Source organism: Herpailurus yagouaroundi, unplaced genomic scaffold (assembly GCF_014898765.1).
Source record: "Herpailurus yagouaroundi ecotype Mexico unplaced genomic scaffold, PumYag 139, whole genome shotgun sequence".
Classification (NCBI taxonomy): Eukaryota; Metazoa; Chordata; class Mammalia; order Carnivora; family Felidae; genus Herpailurus; species Herpailurus yagouaroundi.
The window spans coordinates 45,458,456-45,480,169 of record NW_024412394.1 but is presented as its reverse complement, the minus strand read 5'-3'; the positions used below and the strand labels follow the sequence as shown (position 1 = coordinate 45,480,169).

General features: G+C 37.6%; 1 pseudogene; it reads right to left on the bottom strand.

Moving 5' to 3' along the window:
- Positions 1-462: 462 nt before the first annotated feature.
- Positions 463-21,714, bottom strand: part of LOC121030061 (peptidyl-prolyl cis-trans isomerase D-like) — a 22,543-nt pseudogene continuing 1,291 nt past the window's right edge.

The following is a 21,714-nucleotide window of genomic DNA, read 5'->3' as shown; positions in this document are numbered from 1 at the left end:
TTCTTTTCTTTTCTTTTCTTTTCTTTTCTTTTCTTTTCTTTTCTTTTTTTCTTTTTTTTGTATTTTGTAACACTGTTTTATTAAGAGTGAACCTTTTTCTAAAAAAAAATTTTTTTTTCAACGTTTATTTATTTTTGGGACAGAGAGAGAGAGACAGAGCATGAACGGGGGAGGGGCAGAGAGAGAGGGAGACACAGAATCGGAAACAGGCTCCAGGCTCCAGGCTCCGAGCCATCAGCCCAGAGCCTGACGCGGGGCTCAAACTCATGGACCGCGAGATCCTGACCTGGCTGAAGTCGGACACTTAACCGACTGCGCCACCCAGGTGCCCCAAGAGTGAACCTTTTTTTAAAAAAAAAAAAAAAAAAAAAAAAAAAAAAAGAGTGAACCCTTTTCGGTATTCCTAAACTGTAAACAATGAGAAACTGAAGTATCAGGGATCATCTGTAACAGACAGAAACCTTTAAATTTTCTTATTGCCTTTATACAATCAATGTATATTTAAGTAAAACTGAATTCCTTATTAGGCAAACATTTGTGCATACGCTGTCTTCTCTTTATCTTTCTGTGCCTTTATCTCTTGTTTGGCTTTCAGCAGTTCTGCCTGGATAGATTTATCTTCCCTGCTCTCTCCTGAGCTTTCTTAAGATCAGCTAAAACTTGATCGTATTCTTTTAATCCTTGCCATCCGTGAACTCTGTGGTACAATGCTTTCGTATTTGATGGGTCTATTTCAAGAGCCTCCAAACAACTGTCAATCGCTCCCTGCCAATTTGACATCTTCAGTTTACAAGCACCAATATTCAGAACACAGCCTAAAGCTGTAGGTTGCAGCTTCGATCTATCTGCTTTCTCAATAACAGCCTTTGAACCTTCCACGTATCTTAAAACCTTTGTATATATTTTAATGGCCATCTCCCAGTTCTAGGATTTGAAAAAAGTATTTCCAATATTTTTTAAGTTTTCTGTTATTAGTAAAAATTTATCTACATCTTTTAAGTCTCTATCTGCTTCCTTAGGGAAATCTGGATGACTGTCACCAGAGCCATCTTTTGGGAATATGCCCCAGTCATCCCCTTTCTTCAATTTCCTCATTTTGCAGTAACACACAATTTGGCAGGTTTTTCAGCTTTCACTTATACATTTTCCGGTATCCTTACCACACCCATTCCTTTAATTATGTGGCCAAATACCACATGTTTCCTATCCAAATGAGGAGTCAGAACTGTTGTGATAAAGGACTGAGAACCATTTGTATTGCAGCCTGCATTTGCCATGCTCAATAAGCCTTCCTGGTCATGCTTATAATAGAAATTTTCATCTTCAAGTTTTCCACCACAAATACTTTCTCTGCCTGTCCCATTTTGATTTGAGAAGTCTCTACCCTGAATCATAAATTTCTTAGTAATTCGATGGAAAGGACATCCTTTGAAATGGAGAGGTTTCCCAGTGGTGGGTCCAATGCCTTTTTCTCTGTACACAATGCACGAAAATTTTCTGCAGTTTTCAGTACAATATCTGCAAACAATTCTAAGACAATTCACCCAACTCGCTCTCCTCCAATGTCCATGTCAAAGACTCAGGGGTTATTGGGGTTGGAGGGCTTAGTTTGTGGGGGGGGATTGGTTAGACATATTGAATTGCAGATGCATTTGGAAGCAAACTCAGAGAACCTCCTCCATCCCCTTGCTTTCAATCTGAAGGTGTCTTTAGGTCTAAAGTGGGTCTCTTGTAAATAGCATATAGATGGATCTTGTTTTCTCATCCATTCTGTTAACCTATGTCTTTTGATTGGAGGTTTCAGTCCACTGATATTTAGAGTGAGAACTGAAAGGTATGAATTTATTGTCATTATGTTGCCTGTAAAGTTGGAGTTTCTGGTGGTGTTCTCTGGTTCTTTCTAGTCTTTGTTGCTTTTGGTCTTTTTTTTTTTTCCCTGTCTTTTCTCCCCTGAGAGATTCCCCCTTAAAATTTCTTGCAGGGCTGGTTTAGTGGTCACGAACTCCTTTAGTTTTTGTTTGGGAAAATTCTTATCTCTTCTATTTTGAATGACAGCCTTGCTAGATAAAGAATTCTTGGGCGCCTGGGTGGCGCAGTCGGTTGAGCGTCCGACTTCAGCCAGGTCATGATCTCACGGTCCGTGAGTGAGTTCGAGCCCCGCGTCGGGCTCTGGGCTGATGGCTCAGAGCCTGGAGCCTGTTTCCGATTCTGTGTCTCCCTCTCTCTCTGCCCCTGCCCCGTTCATGCTCTGTCTCTGTCTGTCCCAGAAATGAATAAACGTTGAAAAAAAAATTAAAAAAAAAAAAAAAAAAGAATTCTTGGCTGCATATTTTTCCAGTTCAGCACATTGAATATATCCTGCCACTCCTTTCTAGCCTGCCAAGTTTCTGTGGATAGGTCTGCTGCAAACCTGATCTGGCTTCCCTTGTAGGTTAAGGACTTTTTTTTCCCCTTGCTGCTTTCATGATTTTTTCCTTGCCTGACTATTTTGTGAATTTGACTATGATATGCCTTGTTGATGTCGGTTTTTGTTGAATCTAATGGGAGTTCTCTGTGCTTCCTGGATTTTGATGTCTGTGTCTTTCCCTAGGTCAGAAAAGTTTTCTGCTATGATTTTCTCACAGAAACCTTCTACCCCTTTTTATCTTTTTTCATTTCCTGGGACCCTTATGATTCAGATGCTATTCCTTTTTAATGAGTCACTGAGTTCTCTACTTCTTATATTATGCTCTTTTGCCTTAGTTTCCCTCTTTTTCTCTGCTTCATTATTCTCCATAAATTTGTCTTCTATATCGCTGACTTACTTCATCCATCCTTGCCACTGTGGCATCCATTAGGATTGCAGCTCAGTTACAGCATTTTTATTTTCATCCTGACTAGATTTTTACTTCTTTTATCTCCACAGAAAGGGATTCTATGCTTTCTTTAACTCCAGCTAGTATTCTTTTTATTGTGATTCTAAATTCTGGTTTAGACATCTTGCCCGTTATCTGTGTTAAGTCCCTGGCTGTTATTTTTTCCTGTTCGTTCTTTTTTTTTTAAATTTTTTTTTTCAACGTTTATTTATTTTTGGGACAGAGAGAGACAGAGCATGAACGGGGGAGGGGCAGAGAGAGAGGGAGACACAGAATCGGAAACAGGCTCCAGGCTCTGAGCCATCAGCCCAGAGCCTGACGCGGGGCTCGAACTCCCGGACCACGAGATCGTGACCTGGCTGAAGTCGGACGCTTAACCGACTGCGCCACCCAGGCGCCCCTCCTGTTCTTTCTTTAGGGATGAATTCCTTCATTTCATCATTTTGAAGGAAGTAAAAGACTGCCAAGTTCTGTGGTTAAAGTTGTGCATATTGTTGTGTTAATCCTCAAATCAGTTTTCTAGGTGTGCAAGATGGTTTGGCCTTGATCTAGCTGCATTTCAGGGACAAGACAGGCAAAAAAAAGTTCCATTCTTCTCCACCATCTTGGCCCCTCCATTAATTATTATTTCTAATAAAAACTACCTTTTATTTGTGTCATGACTTTTTTTTTCTTTTTTTAATATATATTTTAAAAATTTATTTATTTTTGACAGAGAGAGAGACAGAACGTGAGCAGGGTAGGGGCAGAGAGAGACAGAAACACAGATCTGAAGCAGGTTCCAGGCTCTGAGCTGTTAGCACAGAGCCCGATGCAGGGCTGAAACTCATGAATCATGAGATCATGACCTGAGCCGAAGTCAGCCGCTTAACTGAGCCACCCAGGTGCCCCATGACTTTTTTTTTCTCCCAGGAACCTAGAAATTTGGAAGAGTATAACCAGTTGTGGGAAAACCCATGTACTGTTTGTATTTTTTCTTTAAAATATAGCCACATATGTTTTCAAACATAGCTACATAGATTTTCTTTAAAACACAATTATGTAAGTTTTAAAGAAAAAATAAAAAAAAATACATATAAGTTCTTTATATGTTTTGAATACCAACTCTTTATCTGATATGTCATCTGGAAATATTTTCTCCCATTCCATAGGTTGCCTTTACTTTTGTTGATTGTTTCCTTCACTGTGCAGAAGCTTTTTATTTTGATGAAGTCCTGCCACTCTGGACAACAGTATGGAGGTTCCTCAAAAAGTTAAAAATAGAACTACTCTACAGTCTAGCAATTGCACCACTATGTATTTACTCAAAGAATACAAAAATACTAATTCAGAGAGATACATGCATCCCCATGTTTATAACAGCATTATCTACAGTAGCCAAACTATGGAAACAGCCCAAGTGTCCGTCGACTGGGTAAAGGCAATGTGCTACCAGTGGTGCCTGGGTGGCTCAGTTGGTTAAGTGTCAGACTTCAGCTCAGGTCATGATCTCATGGTTCGTGAGTTCAAGTCCTGTGTCAGGCTCTGTGCTGACAGCTCGGAGCCTGGAGCCTGCTTTGGATTCTGTGACTCCCTCTCTCTCTGCCCCTCCTCCTCTTGCACTCTGTCTCTTTCTCTCTCAAAAATAAACATTAAAAAGTAAAAAGAAAAGGAAAATGTGGTACATATGTACAATGGAATATTAGCCACAAAAAAGAATGAAATCTTGTCATTTGCAACAACGTGCATGGAGCTAGAGAGTATTATGCTAAGTGAGAGAAGTCAGTCAGAGGAAGACAAATACCATTTGATTTCACTCATATGTGGAATTTAAGAAACAAAGCAAATGAGCCAAGGGAAAAAAGAGAGAGATGCAAACCAAGAAAGAGACTCTTAACTGTAGAGAACAAACTGTTGGTTGCCAGAGGGGAGGTGGGTGGAGGCATGGGGTAAATAGGTGATGGGGATTAAGGAGTGCACTAGTGATGGTGAGCACTGGGTGTTGAGTCACTAAATTCTATACGTGAAACAAATACTACACTGTATGTTAACTAACTGGAATTTAAATAAAACCTTTAAAAAAAGACGAATTTTTTAAACTAAGAAAAATGATGAGGGGCAAGCTTTTAAGAAGCACCGTCTCCAAACCACCAAGTCTTGTGGTGGACAATTTATCTTTACTGTTTTGTGAATTTTCACAGTAGTCTTTTTAAAGTTGAGGATAATAAATCACAGAGAGATGAAACACTTTGTTTAGTTCAGCTTTGCCAGGTCTGTCTGGCTATCTAACCTTGATGACTCAAAATTGTATATATTTTTTATCTCTTCCGAATGAAAAAGCATACTATCTGAAACCTTGGGCAGGACTCGGTTCTCCTGTGGTTTAATTTCTCATTTTACATAAGAAGAAATGATGTAATAATCCACTTTCCAAAGCTTACAAAACAGGTTCCTGAGAGATTGCCATATAGTGACATGGTAGTTGGTGATGCAGGCCTAGGAGCAGGGCTTCCCTGAGGACAGAGGAAGAGCTGGAAGTACACACCCTACCCCTATAAATGATTGACAGGGAAATGGTAGAGGAAGTGGTAGGTACCAACTGGAGCTGGAGGAACAATTCTGTGGGGAGCTGAGCCTTCTCCACTCCCATTTAAGAGTAGCAGGTTGACATGAAGGACAGACAGACATTAGTACACCTGAGCTTTCCCCTTCCCTTTTCAGAATAAGGAACATAGGTCACAAGGGCAACCTGCAACAGCCAGCATCCATCCGATCCTTCCCATGTGCCTAGCACTATACATCAACCTATTAAATCTCATTTAATGGCTGCAACAACCTTATGAAGGGTTTTGTTATCTCTGTTTTACAGAAGGGGCAACTGAGGATTTGAGAGTATAAGTGTCTTGCTGAAGATCACAAAGCTGGTAGGTAAAGAAATAACCTTGGTTTCAATTGTTAACACATTTGTATCATTTCCATAGACTTCTGTGTGTTTTTACAAAATTGTTTACCCTGGATTTCCTTTAGCTGGGAGGCTTTTAGGTTGAGAAGCTTTAAAATAGGTCATGGGGTGCCTGGCTCAGTTGGTGGAGCATACGACTCTTGATCTTGGGGTTGTGAATTCGAGCCCTACATTGAGTATGGAGATTACTTAAAAAAAATAAAATCTTTAAAATAAGTCATGAATGTTCTGAGAAACTTAATCCCATTTTCATTAGAATTATTAATATAAAGTTAACCTGATCTTAGAGACTCACCTCTTTAACCCCCAAACTGGTCCAGAATCAATCCACAAAGAGTTATCTTTCCATTGCCTATCAGTTCAGGCCTTTAAAAAAGTATGATAAATTTCATTGTGTCATGATATATAATCTCTTGGATTCTGTTTGATAGTATTTTGTTGAGAATTTTTATGTCTATATTCATAAGAGATATTGGTTTGTAGTTTTCTTCTCTTGTCATGTTTTTGTCTGATTGCAATATCAGGGTAATGATGACCTTATAGATTGAACTGGGAAATTTTCATACTTCTATTTTTTAGGAGAATTTGTGAAGAATTTGTGTTAATTTCACTTTAAATATTTGGGAGAATTCATTAGTGAAGCCATCTGAGTCTAGGCTTTTCTTTGTGGGAAGATTTTTTTTTTTTATCTTTTTTTAACGTTTATTCATTTTTGAGAGACAGAGAGAGACAGAGGCATGAGCAGGGAAGGGGCAGAGAGAAGGAGACACAGAATCCGAAACAGGCTCCAGGCCCCTAGCTCTCAGCACAGAGCCTGACGCAGGGCTCGAACCCACGAACTGTGAGATCCTGGCCTGAGTCAAAGTCAGACGCTCAACCAACTGAGCCCCCAGGTGCCCCGGGAAGATTTTTATTATTAATTCAGTCTCTTAACTTCCTATTGGCCTATTCAGATTTTCTTTTATTTTTTTTCTTGAGTCAGTTTCAGTAGTTTGTACCTTTTTGGGAATTTCTCCATTTCATCTAGGTTATCTAATTTGTTGGCATGTAATTATGATTCTTTTCTTTGTATAAGGTTGAGAATAATGTTCTTTCTTTCATTCCAGATTTAAGGAACTAATTTCAGTTTTTTATTTTTATTTCTTACTTTTTTTTGGTCATTCTAGCTAATGGTTTGTCATTTTTTGGATCTTTTAGAAGAACTTAGAAGATTTTTTTCTATTAGCTTTTATTTTCTATTTCACTTATTTCCACTCTTCATTATTTTCTTCTTTATCCTTGCTTTAGGCTTAGTTTGCATTTATTTTCCTAGTTTCTTAAGTTAAAACATTAAGTTATTGATTTAACACAGGCATGCACAGCTATAAATTTACCTGTATACACTGCCTTCACTGCATCTCATTTTTACGGTTTCATGGTCATTAATCTCAGCATACTTAATAATTTCTTTTATGATTTCTTCTTTGACCTATTGATTATATAGGAGTATGATGCTTAATTTTCATGTATTTATGAATTTCCCATATTTTCTTTATTTATTGACTTCTAATTTTATTCCACTGTGGTTGGAGGACATGCTTTGTATGATTGAAATCTTTGTGAATGTATGGAGGCTTGTTTTATGACCTAGCATATGATCTATCCTGGAGAATATTCTGTGTGTGTCTGAAAATAATGTACATTCTGTTGGGATGCCTGGGTAGCTCAGTCGGTTAAGTGTCTGACTCTTGGTTTTGGCTCAGGTCATAATCTCATGGTTTGTGAGTTTCAGCTCCACATCAAGCTCTGCACTGGTGGTATGTTGCCTGCTTTGGATTCTCTCTCTCTCCCCTCTCTCCCTCTGCATCAACCCCACTTGTTCTCTCTCTCAAAATAAATAAATAAGCTTAAAAAAATGTACATCCTATTGTTGTTGGGTGGAGTGTTATTTAAATGTCTGTTATGTCTAGTTGGTTTATGGTGTTTTCAGGTCTTCTATTTCCTTTTTGATCTTCTGCCTAGTTGTACTATTCATTTTTGAAGTCTCCAATTGTTATTGTTGAATTGACCATTTCTCCTTGCAGTTTTGTAACTTTTTACTTCACACATTTTTAGGTTTTGTTATTATATGCATACATGTTTATAACTGTCACTTATTTCTGATAAATTTACTCTTTTATTACTATAAAATGTTCTTTTGTCTTACAGTCTATTTTGTCTGATATTAGTACAGCCACTCCAGGTTTTTGGATACTCCATACTCTATGCATATATCTCTTTTCTCATCCTTTTATTTTCAACTTATTTTTGTCTTTGAATCTAAAATTTGTCTTCTGTGGATGGCATATAGTTTGATCATGGATTTTTTTTCCTCCATTCTCCCAAATCCTGCTTTTATATGTAATCTAATAACCAGTTTGGTAAGATTCATATCTGTCATTGTGCTCTTTGTTTTCTATATTTATTATATCTTTCTTGTTCCTTTGTCCTTCCATTACTACCTTCATTTTTGTTGTTTTCAATTTTTTTAAATTATTTTAGAAAGAGAGTGTGTGTGAGTTGGGGAAAGGGGCATAGGAAGAGAGAGAGAGAATCCCAAGTAGGCTCCATGCTCAGCATGGAGGCCTGACTCAGGCCATGACCCTGGGATCATGACCTGAGATGAAATTGAGAGCTAGATGCTCAACTGACTGAGCCATCCAGGAACGCGTTGTCATTTTCTAGTGTACCATTTTAATACCTCCTCATTTTTAAATTCCATTTGTGAATTATTTTCTGTCAGTTCAGAGCCAGATGTAGGGCTTGATCTCATGAACCATGAGATTGTGACCTGACCTGAAATCAAGAGTCAGACGCTTAACCTATTGAGCCACCCATGTGCCCTGTGTTTTTGTCTTTTAATAGTTTGACTATGATGTGTCAAGTGTGGATCTAATTGGAGTTTCTTGAGCTTCTTGGATGTGTTAATTTTTGATTTTCATCAAATTTGAGAAATTTTGTCCCTTATTTCTTCAAATAGACTTTCTATCCCCTCTTCTCTTTCTTTCAGGCGCTCTCATCCTGTGAATGCCATTACACTTAATCATGTCTCACAAGTCTTTGAGACACTGTTTATTATTTTTCATCATTGTATTTTCTTTCTGTTCCTCAGACTAGATAGTTTCTATTAACCCATCTTTAAGTTTGTTGATACTTTTTGCAGCCAACTCAGATTTGTTGTTGAGCTCTTCTACTGATTTTTCATTTCAGTTATTGTGCTTTTCAGCTCCAGAATTTCTATTTGGTTCTGTTATTTATTTATTTTGAATAATTGCTATTTATTGGTATTATTTATTGGATGAGATGTTCTCATATGTTCTTTTAGTTTTTTAGTTCTATGAATGTATTTATAATAGATGATTTAAAGGTTTTGTCTAATAAGTCCAACATTTGAGCCCCATCAAGGACAGTTTCCATTAGCTATTTTTTTATCCTCTTGGTATGGATCATACTTTCCTATTTCTTTGCATGTCTTATAAACTTTTAAACAAATATTGGACATTTAAGATAATATAATATGGTAACTTTGAAAATGAGACCATCCCTTCCACCAACCAGGGTTTGTTGTTGTTGTTTGTGGTTGTGATGGTGATTGTTGTTGCTGTTTATTTTCTGAACTAATTCTCTAAAGACTTTCCTGAACTAATTGTGTAAAGTGTATATTCTCTGTTGTATATGGCCACTGAAGTTTTTGCTCAGTTAACTTAATGATCAGCTAATGATTGGACAGAAATATCCTTAAATGCCTTGAACTGGAAAGTCTCCTAGCCTTTGCTCAGGGATTTTCTATGCCTGTTGGGGCATACTTTCAGCATTCTGATAGGCAGTTTTTGCAACTCTTCCTTAGCCTTCATTTTCTGTTTGTACAGAATCTCAAGGCTAGCCAGAGGTGAAAATATTAGGACCTTCTAAGATCTTTCCTGGCATACTCACATCTCTGCATGTGCATGACCTTTTAGATTCCCAGGAATATGTTGAGCTTTTCAAAGTCCCTAAGGACTCCTTATTCACTAGCTTCTCCTTTAAAATTTTCCTGGTCAGCCTCTTATTTGCTCAACTGTTAGTGCTATCTTAAACAGCTGTGATGTTAAATAATTGCCATGCATTTTTTTTTTTTTTGACAAGCACTGTTGGGAAAAGGCTATTCCACTGAGCAAGTGCTGAGTTAGGTCAAAAAAGAAGCCCCGTTAGTGGGGATTTCCAGAGAGCTGCCACTTAGGTCATATGATGGCAATTCTTTGGGAATGGAGGTTTTTGGGGAGTGCTAAACCTGTTCTGCCATCTCAGTGACTTCTAGGCTACTGGTGTAACGGCTGCTGTGATTGCAAATCTGTTGGGTTTCAAGACTACTATGTGGATAGGAATAGGGCAAATTAAAGATTCCACAATGCTTTTTTTTTTTAAACAGATATTCAGACTTTTTTCTTGAGAAAAGAAGAAAAATTGGATTACTGCAAGCCTTTGGTTAATTTCCAGAATTCTGAAAAAAGCTGATTTTGACAGTTTTACTGGTGCTGTTATTATTTTTATAGAGAACTATATTTGGGGAGCTTGTTTCCTGCCATCATGGAAGTACTTCTCAAGATTTTTTTTTTTTTTTGCAACAAAAAGCAATTATACTGAAACTTGTCCAGCAGAGAAACAGAAACTTCCTACTTCATTATGCATCATCCCACACCCCATGTCTATTTGATTTTGTTCATGATAGCTATCTTTGAAAAATGTTCTGTGGTTTTTTGATCCTTCACTTAATCCTTTAACTCTTAAAGAGAAGGGGCCTTGAACTGTAAATGTCCCCTAAGGTTTGATAATTAAGGATTTTAATAATGTTTTTATTATTTCAGTTTGGATTTTAGAACATTATTGTGTTTCATCCATTTTTCTTAAAAAATTTAAAATCTAACTCCCCCTCCCTGGGTTTACTAATATGTAACCATCGCACAGAGCAAACTAATATACTTATCACTTGAATGAATGGATATCTTACAGTAAAATTGACAAAGGGAGGAATTTTCAGCATAATGAATTCCCATCAACTTATTTTTAATCATTAGATGTATGGTTTTTTTTTAAAGTTTATTTATTTTGAAAGAGAGAGAGAAAGAACAAGGGAGGGGTAGAGAGAGGGAGAGACAGAATCCCAAGCAGGCTCTGCACTGACAGAGCAGAGCCTGACATAGGCCTTGAACTCACGAACCATAAGATCATGACCTGAGCAGAGATCAAGAGTCAGACACTCAACTGACTGAGCTGCCAAGGTGCCCCTGGATTTATATTTTAATTAAAAAAAAATCTGACCTAAAAACTCATGAAGGAGAAGTCAAGATGTTTGCCAATCTTTTAGGTAAACATTAGAATATTGTAAGTTATTTTATGACTCTTAATTAACATGTTATCATTTTTCAGCTTTGAGCCATCCACTGAGCTCATGCCTCTTCTCTTTTCTTCAAATCTTTAGCCTAATTGTCTAAGATTTAGGAATTTCCCTATATTACACAGTCATATGACAGCATAACCTTTGGGCCTTGTCTTATTCCTCTTTATCTTCTCCACTGAACCAAACATCTTTCATATTTTCATGTAGTCAAGTTTATCTATTTTTCCATTTTGGTCTCTGGGTTTCATGTTGTACTTAGGCAAAATTAAGTTTTCTCTTGTATTTTCTTCCACAGTCTTTATAGTTTCATTTTAAATAATTGATCCAACCAGAATTTATTCTGGTCTAAGGAGTGACGTAGGGATTAACTTTTATTCTTTTCCCAAAAGATTTGCCAGGTGACTCAATTCTGTCATTGAATAGTTTTATCTTTTCCCAATGTATAGGTAATGCAACTTTTTACAAAAGAAATTTTTATATGTATTTTAGCCTTGATTATGTTTCATTTATCAGCTTGTATATTTTGACTGAAGTACCAATTATTGTTGCCATTAAAATCTAGTAGAACTCCTAGTTTACTGTCAACAGCCTGGAGCCTGTTTCCGATTCTGTGTCTCCCTCTCTCTCTGCCCCTCCCCCGTTCATGCTCTGTCTCTCTCTGTCCCAAAAATAAAATAAACGTTGAAAAAAAAAAAAAAGAATACAAAATCACAAAAAATTAGTACAAAAAGGAATATTGATTTAGAAAGAGAAAAAAATCATCACAAATTACAGAATTTTGGAATATAATTACTTCAAACATCATAACAGCTGGATAACAATCAATATTTTTATCTGTTGCCTCTCACCTTTCTATAATGATTTCCCCCTACTTTTTGACTATTTACTTTTTGATTATCTCTTCGTATCAAATAATTTTATAATATAATTTTCTATATAGAGAAAGGAAAATAAAGTCTTTTTTCTATCATATATTTTTTATTATTGAAACATTTTTATAATTAAAGTTTATAATTTCTTATAACTGAAATAAATTTTTTTCACCTTTATATCTTATCATTGGTAATGCCATGTAAATTGGGAGAAACTTCAAGTTTGGCTTCCCAACTTCTATAAACCTCCACAAAATTTCTTTAATATATGAGCTGTAAGATTTTAGGCATTAGTGTTTTTTCCCCCCATGAATGATAGTATGTATTTATTGAAATGTTGGCATTCATTAACAAATATGTTGTTGATATCACTGTCATATTGTATTTTCATGTCCTGAATCAGCAGGAGTTGGCATAATAGACAGTAAAATGTTTTTAGAAACTATTCCCATAGTATGGTTAGCCTATACCTTATACGCTGAAGTGACTGAATACCACATAAATATATCCAACTACATCCAAACTAAATGAATCTTCCAGTCAGCTTTCTCTCAGCTGGTTCTCAAAATTCCTAAGTCCTCTCCAGTACTATCCATCACAAGGGAAAGTGTGATGAAGAGGAACTGGAATGAAAAGAGAGGTCTTGGGGCACCTGGGTGGCTTAGTCGGCTAAGTGTCTGACTCATGATCTTGGCTCAGGTCATGATCTCACAGTTCTTCAGATCCAGGACTGCATCAGGCTCTGTGCTGACAACATGGAGCCTGCTTGGGATTCTCTCTCTTCCTCTCTCTCTGCCCCTCCTCCACTTGCTTGTGTGCTTTCACTTTCTCAAAATTAATAAACATTTAAAAAGAGAGAGATAGATGTCTTAACCAATTGCAGTTAAAATACCTTACATGTGAAATTCTAACAAAATCATATGAGCATATAAATACATTGCTAGACCCCTCCCAGGGCCTTGAAAGTGATCCATGCAGGTGTGGCACCCTGAGGTTTAAGCTTTATTGGTTTTATAGCAAATCCATCTGTATACATTACTCTTGTTTTCAATAAATCTCTGAGCTCTTCTCATTTGTTTATTTTTTTCCAAAGAGCTTAAGAATAATTTTATCCAGTTCACAAAAATCTTATTTGGGAGAATACCTGGAAGATGGCAGTGTAGGAGGACGCTGGGCTTACCTCGTCCTGCTGATCGCTTAGATTCCACCCACATATGCTTAAATAACCCAGAAAACTGCCAGAAGACTAGCAGAGCAGACTCTCTGGAGCCAAGCGTAGACAAGAGTCCCACAGAAGAAGGGCAGAGAGGCGGTGCGTGCTACATGGACTGGCAGGAGGGAACCGGGACGGTGGAGGGGCAGCCCACCCGGCAAGGCACAGCCCCCGAGTCTGGCTTGCAAAAGTGGAGGGGCCAGACTGCATAAGTTCTGATAGCCAGTGGGACATAATATCCGGAATGTTAAAGGTCAACAGCTCTGCTCTTGGAGAGCTGGGAGGGTGAGAGGACACTGGGAGGGAGAGTTGCTGAGCCCCAGAAGACAGAGCTCAGCTCGGCGGGGAACAAAGGCTCTGGCAAGCGCCATATCCCTCTCCCATCCCCCAGCCAAAATTCCAAAGGGAACCAGTTCCTGTCACCAAACTTGCTTGCACCGTGCAAACACCAAACGCTGTGCTTCTGTGGATCCATCCCTCTGACGGGTCTGCCTCCCTCCTGGTGCTGCAGGGCCCCTCCTGCAGGGGACCACCAGCAGCAAAGCAAGCTAAGCCTGCCCCTCCCACAGCTGTGCACCTTGCGGAACCACCCTGGCTAATATGCCAGATCCCATCGAAGCAGCACCACAAACCTGGCAATGTGCAAGTAGCCTAGACAGGGGCCAACCACTCCACAGTGAGTCCTCCCTCTGGGAGAGGGGAAGATAAGGTACACACCAGACTGACTGTGGCCCCAGCACTGGGCTGGGGGCAGACATTGGGTCTGACTGCGGCCCCACCCACCGACACAAGTTACTCCAGACAGTACAGGGGAAGTGCCCTGCAGTGTCGAGCCACTGCAGGAACTACCCAAGAAAATGAGACGGATGAACTCTCCTCAAAAGAAACTCTAGGAAGTAGCAACAACTAACGAATTGATCAAAAATGATTTAAGCAATATAATAGAACAAGAATTTAGAATAATAGTCATAAAATTATTCGCTGGACTTGAAAAAAAGCATAGAGGACAGCAGAGAATCTATTGCTACAGAGATCAAGGGACTAAGAAATGTCATGAGGAGCTTAAAAATGCTATAAATGAGGTGCAAAATAAAATGGAGGTGGCCATAGCACGTATTGAAGAGGCAGAGGAGAGAATAGGTGAATTAGAAGATAAAATTGTGGAAAAAGAGGAAGCTGAGAAAAAGAGATTAAAAAAATCAAGGAGTATGAGGGGAGAATTAGAGAACTAAGTGATGCAATCAAATGGAACAATACCCGTATAATAGGAATTCCAGAAGAGGAAGAGAGAGAGGAAGGGGCTGAAGGTTTACTTGAACAAATTATAGCTGAGAACTTCCCTGATCTGGGGAAGGAAAAAGGCATTGAAATACAAAAGGCACAGAGAACTCCCTTCAGACATAACTTGAATCAATCTTCTGCACGACACATCATAGTGAAACTGGCAAAATACAAGGGTAAAGAGAGAATTCTAAAAGCAGCTAGGGATAAACAGGCTCTAACTTACAAAGGTAGACACATAAGAGTAGTGGCAGACCTATCTACTGAAACTTGGCATGCCAGAAAGAATGGCGGGAAATCTTCAATGTGATGATCAGAAAAAATATGCAGCCGAGAATCCTTTATCCAGCAAGTGTGTCAATCAGAACAGAGGGAGAGATAAAGGTCTTCCCAAACAAAAACTGAAGGAATTCATCACCACTAAACCAGCCCTACAAGAGATCCTAAGGGGGATTCTCTGAGTGAAATGTTGCAAAGACCACAAAGTACCAGAGACATCACTATAAGCATGAAACCTAAGACATCACAATGACTCTAACCCCATATCTTTCAATAATAACACTGAATGTAAATGGACTAAATGCGCCAACCAAAAGACATAGGGTATCAGAATGGATAAAAAAAACAAGACCCATTTCTTTGCTGTCTACAAGAGACTCATTTTAGACCTGAGGACACCTTCAGATTGAAAGTGAGGGGATGGAGAACTGTATATCATGCCACTGGAAGTCGAAAGAAAGCTGGAGTAGCCATACTTATATCAGACAAACTAGACTTTAAATTAAAGGCTGTAACAAGAGATGAAGAAGGGCATTATATAATAATTACAGAGGCTATCCATCAGGAAGAGCTAACAATTATAAATGTCTATGCGCCAAATACGGGAGCCCCCAAGTATATAAAACAATTACTCACAAACATAAGCAACCTTATTGATAAGAATGTGGTAATTGCAGGGGACTTTAACACTCCACTTACAGAAATGGATAGATCAGCTAGACACAGGATCAATAAAGAAACAAGGGCCCTGAATGATACATTGGATCAGATGGACTTGACAGATGTATTTAGAACTCTGCATCCCAAAGCAACAGAATATACTTTCTTCTCGAGTGCACATGGAACATTCTCCAAGATAGACCACATACTGGGTCACAAAACAGCCCTTCATAAGTATACAAGTATTGAAATCACACCATGCATACTTTCAGACCACAATGCTATGAAGCTTGAAATCAACCACAGGAAAAAGTCTGGAAAACCTCCAAAAGCATGGAGGTTAAAGAACACCCTACGAAAGAATGAATGGGTCAACCAGGCAATTAGAGAAGAAATTAAGAAAAAATGGAAACAAACGAAAATGAAAATGCAACAATCCAAATGCTTTGGGATGCAGCGAAGGCAGTCCTGAGAGGAAAATACATTGCAATCCAGGCCTATCTCAAGAAACAAGAAAAATCCCAAATACAAAATCTAACAGCATACGTAAAAGAAATAGAAGCAGAGCAGCAAAGACACTCCAAACCCAGCAGAAGAAGAGAAATAATAAAGATCAGAGCAGAAATAAACAGTATAGAATCTAAAACAACTGTAGAGCGGATCAACGAAACCAAGAGTTGGTTTTTTGAAAAAATAAACAAAATTGACAAACCTCTAGCCAGGCTTCTCAAAAAGAAAAGAGAGATGACCCAAATAGATAAAATCATGAATGAAAATGGAATTATTACAACCAATCCCCCAGAAATACAAACAATTATCAGGGAATACTATGAAAAATTATATGCCAACAAACTGGACAACCTGGAAGAAATGGACAAATTCATAAGCACCCACACACTTCCAAAACTCAAACAGGAGGAAATAGAAAACTTGAACAGATCCATAACCAGTGAATAAATTGAATCAGTTATCAAAAATCTCCCAACAAATAAGAGTCCAGGACCAGATGGCTTCCCAGGGGAGTTCTACCAGACGTTTAAAGCAGAGATAATACCTATCCTTCTCAAGCTTTTCCAAAAAATAGAAAGGGAAGGAAAACTTCCAGACTCATTCTATGAAGCCCTCATTACTTTGATTCCTAAACCAGACAGAGACCCAGTAAAAAAAAGAGAACCAATATCCCTGATGAATATGGATGCAAAAATTCTCAATAAGATACTAGCAAATTGAATTCAACAGTGTATAAAAAGAATTATTCGCCGTGATCAAGTGGGATTCATTTCTGGGCTGCAGGGCTGGTTCAAAATTAGAAAATCAATGTGATACATCACATTAATAAAAGAAAAGAACCATATGATCCTGTCAATTGATGCAGAAAAAGCATTTGACAAAATTGAGCATTCTTTCTTCATAAAAATCCTCGAGAAACTCAGGATAGAAGGAACATACTTAAACATCATAAAGGCCATTTATGAAAAGCCCACAGCAAATATCATCCTCATTGGGGAAAAACTGAGAGCTTTCCCCTGAGATCAGGAACACGACAGGGATGTCCACTTTGACCGCTGTTGTTTAACATAGTGGTGGAAGTTCCAGCATCAGTAATCAGACAACAAAAGGAAATCAAAGGCATCAAAATTGTCAAAGATGAAGTCAAGCTTTCACTTTTTGGAGATGACATGATATTATACATGGAAAACCAGACACACTCCACCAGAAATCTGCTAGAACTGATATGTGAATTAAGCAACGTCGCAGGATACAAAATTAATGTACGCAAATCAGTTGCGTTCTTATACACTAATAATGAAGCAACAGAAGACAAAGAAAGAAACTGATCCCATTCACAATTGCACCAAGAATCATAAAATACCTAGGAATAAACCTAACCAAAGATGTAAAAGATCTGTATGCTGAAAATTATAGAAAGCTTGTGAAGGAAATTGAAGATATAAAGAAATGGAAAAACATTCCATGCTCATGGATTTGAAGAATAAATATTGTTAAAGTGTCACTACTACCCAAAGCTATCTACACATTCAATGCAATCCCAATCAAAATTGCACCAGCATTCTTCTCGAAACTAGAACAAGCAATCCTAAAATTCATATGGAACCACAAAAGAACCCGAATAGCCAAAGTGATATTGAAGAAGAAGACCAAAGCAGGAGGTATCACAATCCCAGACTTTAGCCTCTACTACAAAGCTGTCATCATCAAGACAGCATGGTATTGGCACAAAACAGACACATAGACCAATGGAATAGAATAGAGACTCCAGAATTGGATCCACAAAAGTATGGCCAACTAATCTTTGACAAAGAAGGAAAGCATATCCAATGAGAAAAAGACAGTCTCTTTAACAAATGGTGCTGGGAGAACTGGACAACAACATACAGAAGAATGAAACTAGACCACTTTCTTACACCACTTACAAAAATAAACTCAAAATGGATAAAGGACCTGAATGTGAGACAGGAAACCATCAAAACCCTAGAGGAGAAAGCAGGAAAAAACCTCTCTGACCTCAGCCACAGCAATTTCTTACTTGACACATCTCCAAAGGCAAGGGAATTAAAAGCAAAAATGAGGGGCGCCTGGGTGGCACAGTCGGTTGGGCGTCCGACTTCAGCCACGTCACTATCTCGCGGTCCGGGAGTTCGAGCCCCGCGTCGGGCTCTGGACTGATGGCTCAGAGCCTGGAGCCTGTTTCCGATTCTGTGTCTCCCTCTCTCTCTGCCCCTCCCCCGTTCATGCTCTGTCTCTCTCTGTCCCAAAAATAAATAAACATTGAAAAAAAAAATTAAAAAAAAAAAAAACTGAGAACAAACTGAGGGTTGATGGGTGGTGGGAGGGAGGAGAGGGTGAGTGATTGGTATTGAAGAGGGCACCTGTTGGGATGAGCACTGGGTGTTGTATGGAAACCAATTTGACAATAAATTTCATATTAAAAAAATCTTATTTGGTATTTAATTAGTGTATCAGTCAAAGGAGAGAAACCACACAGTGATTTGAATTGGTAAAGTTTAATGTAAATAATTATTAATTTCAACAGAGGATTAGAACAACAAGGTATTGACTCGTAAAAGTAAACAAAACTCTAAGGAATATAGGAATAGCAGATATAAGGAGCAGCCATCACTCCTACACTAAATGAGGTAAAGCCAAGGAAGAGCCCCCACACTGATATCCAGGTATTGGTAGAGACTGGCTTACTGGATGGTAGAGGTTGCTTCAATGCTGAACTGGTAGGACTTGATGGAAGTATGCACCACAAGGTGCCAGGAAAAGCTGATCATTGGAAGGTGAACAAAATCTCGTCAGGACAGTGGTACTAGGAATCTTCTGGTGGCTGTGCACTGAAGGAGCTAGGTTTTGGAGAAGTTCTATACTCGCAGGAGTCTGGAGAGTAAGCAGGAGGGAACCAGGAGGCAAAAACTCTTCCTCATACAGTTTCTCTTTGACAAAGTGCACTCTACTGGTTAGCTGGCAAAAGAAAAATAAAATTAAAAAAAATTTTTTTTTTCAACGTTTTTTATTTATTTTTGGGACAGAGAGAGACAGAGCATGAACGGGGGAGGGGCAGAGAGAGAGGGAGACACAGAATCGGAAACAGGCTCCAGGCTCTGAGCCATCAGTCCAGAGCCCAACGCGGGGCTCGAACTCACGGAGCGCGAGATCGTGACCTGGCTGAAGTCGGACGCTTAACCGACTGCGCCACCCAGGCACCCCTGTTCTCAGTTTTTAAGAGTCTCTCATGGTTTGGCTCCCTCCCTCTCTAACTTTTTTTCCCCTTTTATTTTAAAAATAAAATTTAAAGGATCTGGATCCATTTTTGTAGAGCAGCCAATGAATAATGAATTTGGACAAGAGGTAATTAATTGCTATCTGATAATTGATAATGTATTGGATTTATACATTCATTTAAGGAAAACTTATATTTTTATCTAAGAAAAGAGTATGGTGTTCCATTTGCTCAAGATTTTTCTTAGTAGATTTTCCTAGTTTCAAAAATACATGACTATTATAAGCTTATATTTTTTCCAAGTATTATGTTCATTTTGTTGTTTCTACTGGGAATTAGATATTTTCCCATTATATTTTTGATCATTGTTCAAGCTGTTGATTTTTTTTGTATCTTCATTTTGCAGTGACAGTCTTATTAGTTTATCTTAGTATTCCTAATGTTTTTTCCCCAGTTGCTTCTCTTGGTTTTCCATACATAAAATTTTATTATCTGAAACTAATGAAAATTTTTTTGTTTTTTTTCCCAGATTTCTACGAGCTTTATATAATTCTAAGATGCTTATGTTAATAATATATCTACCTATATATTATCTAAGAGGGTTTTTTATATTACTTATTTGACAATACTTCCCATGTAATTTAATATACCAAATAATAATTAGTTTAATTTCTTACACACAGAAAAATTTTTTTTCCTGAAATGTTCTATGGGTCTGCTGGCAATTTTAAGTTAGATTGCAGTCAAAAGACTTATTTGTTTATTTATTTATTTATTTATTTATTTATTTATTTATTTATTACTTTGGATAATCTTTTTTTTTTCTTTTTTAGTTTTTATTTAAAATATAAATAGTTAACATACAGTGTACTACTAGCTTCAGGTGTACAATTTAGTGATTCAACACTTACATACAACACCTGGTTGGGGCGCCTGGGTGGCTCAGTCGGTTAAGCGTCTGATTTCGGCTAAGGCTATGATCTCACAGTTGTGAGTTTGAGCCCTGCGTTGGGCTCTGTGCTGACAGCTCAGAGCCTGGCGCCTGCTTCAAATTTTGTGACTCCCTCTCTCTCTGTCCCTCCCCTGCTCGTGCTCTATGTCTCTCTCTCAAAAATAAACAAACATTAAAACAAAACAAAACAAAGCAAAAAACAGCTGGTGCTCATCACAAGTGCATTCTTTAATCCCCATCACCTATTTCACCCATCCTCTTGCCCACCTCCCCTCTGGTAACCATCAGTTTGTTCTTTATAGTTAAAGAGTCTGTTTCTTGGTTTATATCTCTTTTCCTCCCTGTGATTGTTTCTTTTGTTTTTTAAATTCCATATATGAGTGAAATAATATGGTATTTGTCTTTCTCTGACTGACTTATATCACTTAGCATAATATTCTCCAGTTCCACCCTTAGCATTGCAAATTGTAAGATTTGTCTTTTTTTTTGTGGCTGAGTAATATTCCTATATATATATATATATATATACCACATTTTCCTTATCCATTCATCAGTCAGTGGAATTTGGGCTGTTTCCATACTTTGGCTATTGTAGATAATGTTGCTATAAATATCAGGGTGCCGTATCCCTTTGAATAAATACTTTTGTATTCTTGGGGTAAATACCTAGTAGTGCAATTTCTGGATTATAGGGTAGTTCTGTACCCTATAAAGTTTTAACTTTCTGAGGAACTTTTATATTGTGAAACCAATGAAATTTTATCTCTTTTTATTAATCATTTTAAATAATGTTAGTAATAATTTTGTCTAATTAAATTAGTTAATATGTCTTGAGGAATGTTAAGTAATAATGGTGATTTAAGCATCATTGCTTTGATGTAAATCCTTCTAGAATTTCACTCTCCTGCATGGATGTTAGCTTTTTATTTGCACAGTATATTTGATCATGTTAAGAAAGTATCATTTGATTCTTACTCTTCCAATCAAATCTACAATTGATGTTTGCTTTTATAAATGAGGTCTTTTAAAACATTGTTTAATTTTATTTTGTAGTGTTTTATTTATGATTTTTGTATCAATATTTATGAGTGAAATTGGGATATAGTTTTCTGTTAAATTTTGGAATCGTTGTTACATGGCTTTGTATAAATAATTGGAAAACTTTCTACTTTTTCTTTGGAAAATTTAATAAATATTTAAATATTTATTCCTCAAAGATTGGAATAACTTCATCTGTAAAACTCTCTAGTCTTTGTGTTTTGGGGAGTATTTAGGCTTAGGCAATTTAAAAAATATCTTAAGTTTCTTTAGAATATCTGTCTTTTCTTGAGTTATTTTTGGTAATTTGTATCTTTGTCAAAAGTCATAAATTTCTCCAGGATTTATTTTCTCTCTCTCTTCTTTCTCATTTCTTTCTTTCTCTTTCTTTCTTTCTTTCTTTCTTTCTTTCTTTCTTTCTTTCTTTCTTTCTTTCTCCTTCCTTCCTTCCTTCCTTCCTTCCTTCCTTCCTTCCTTCCTTCC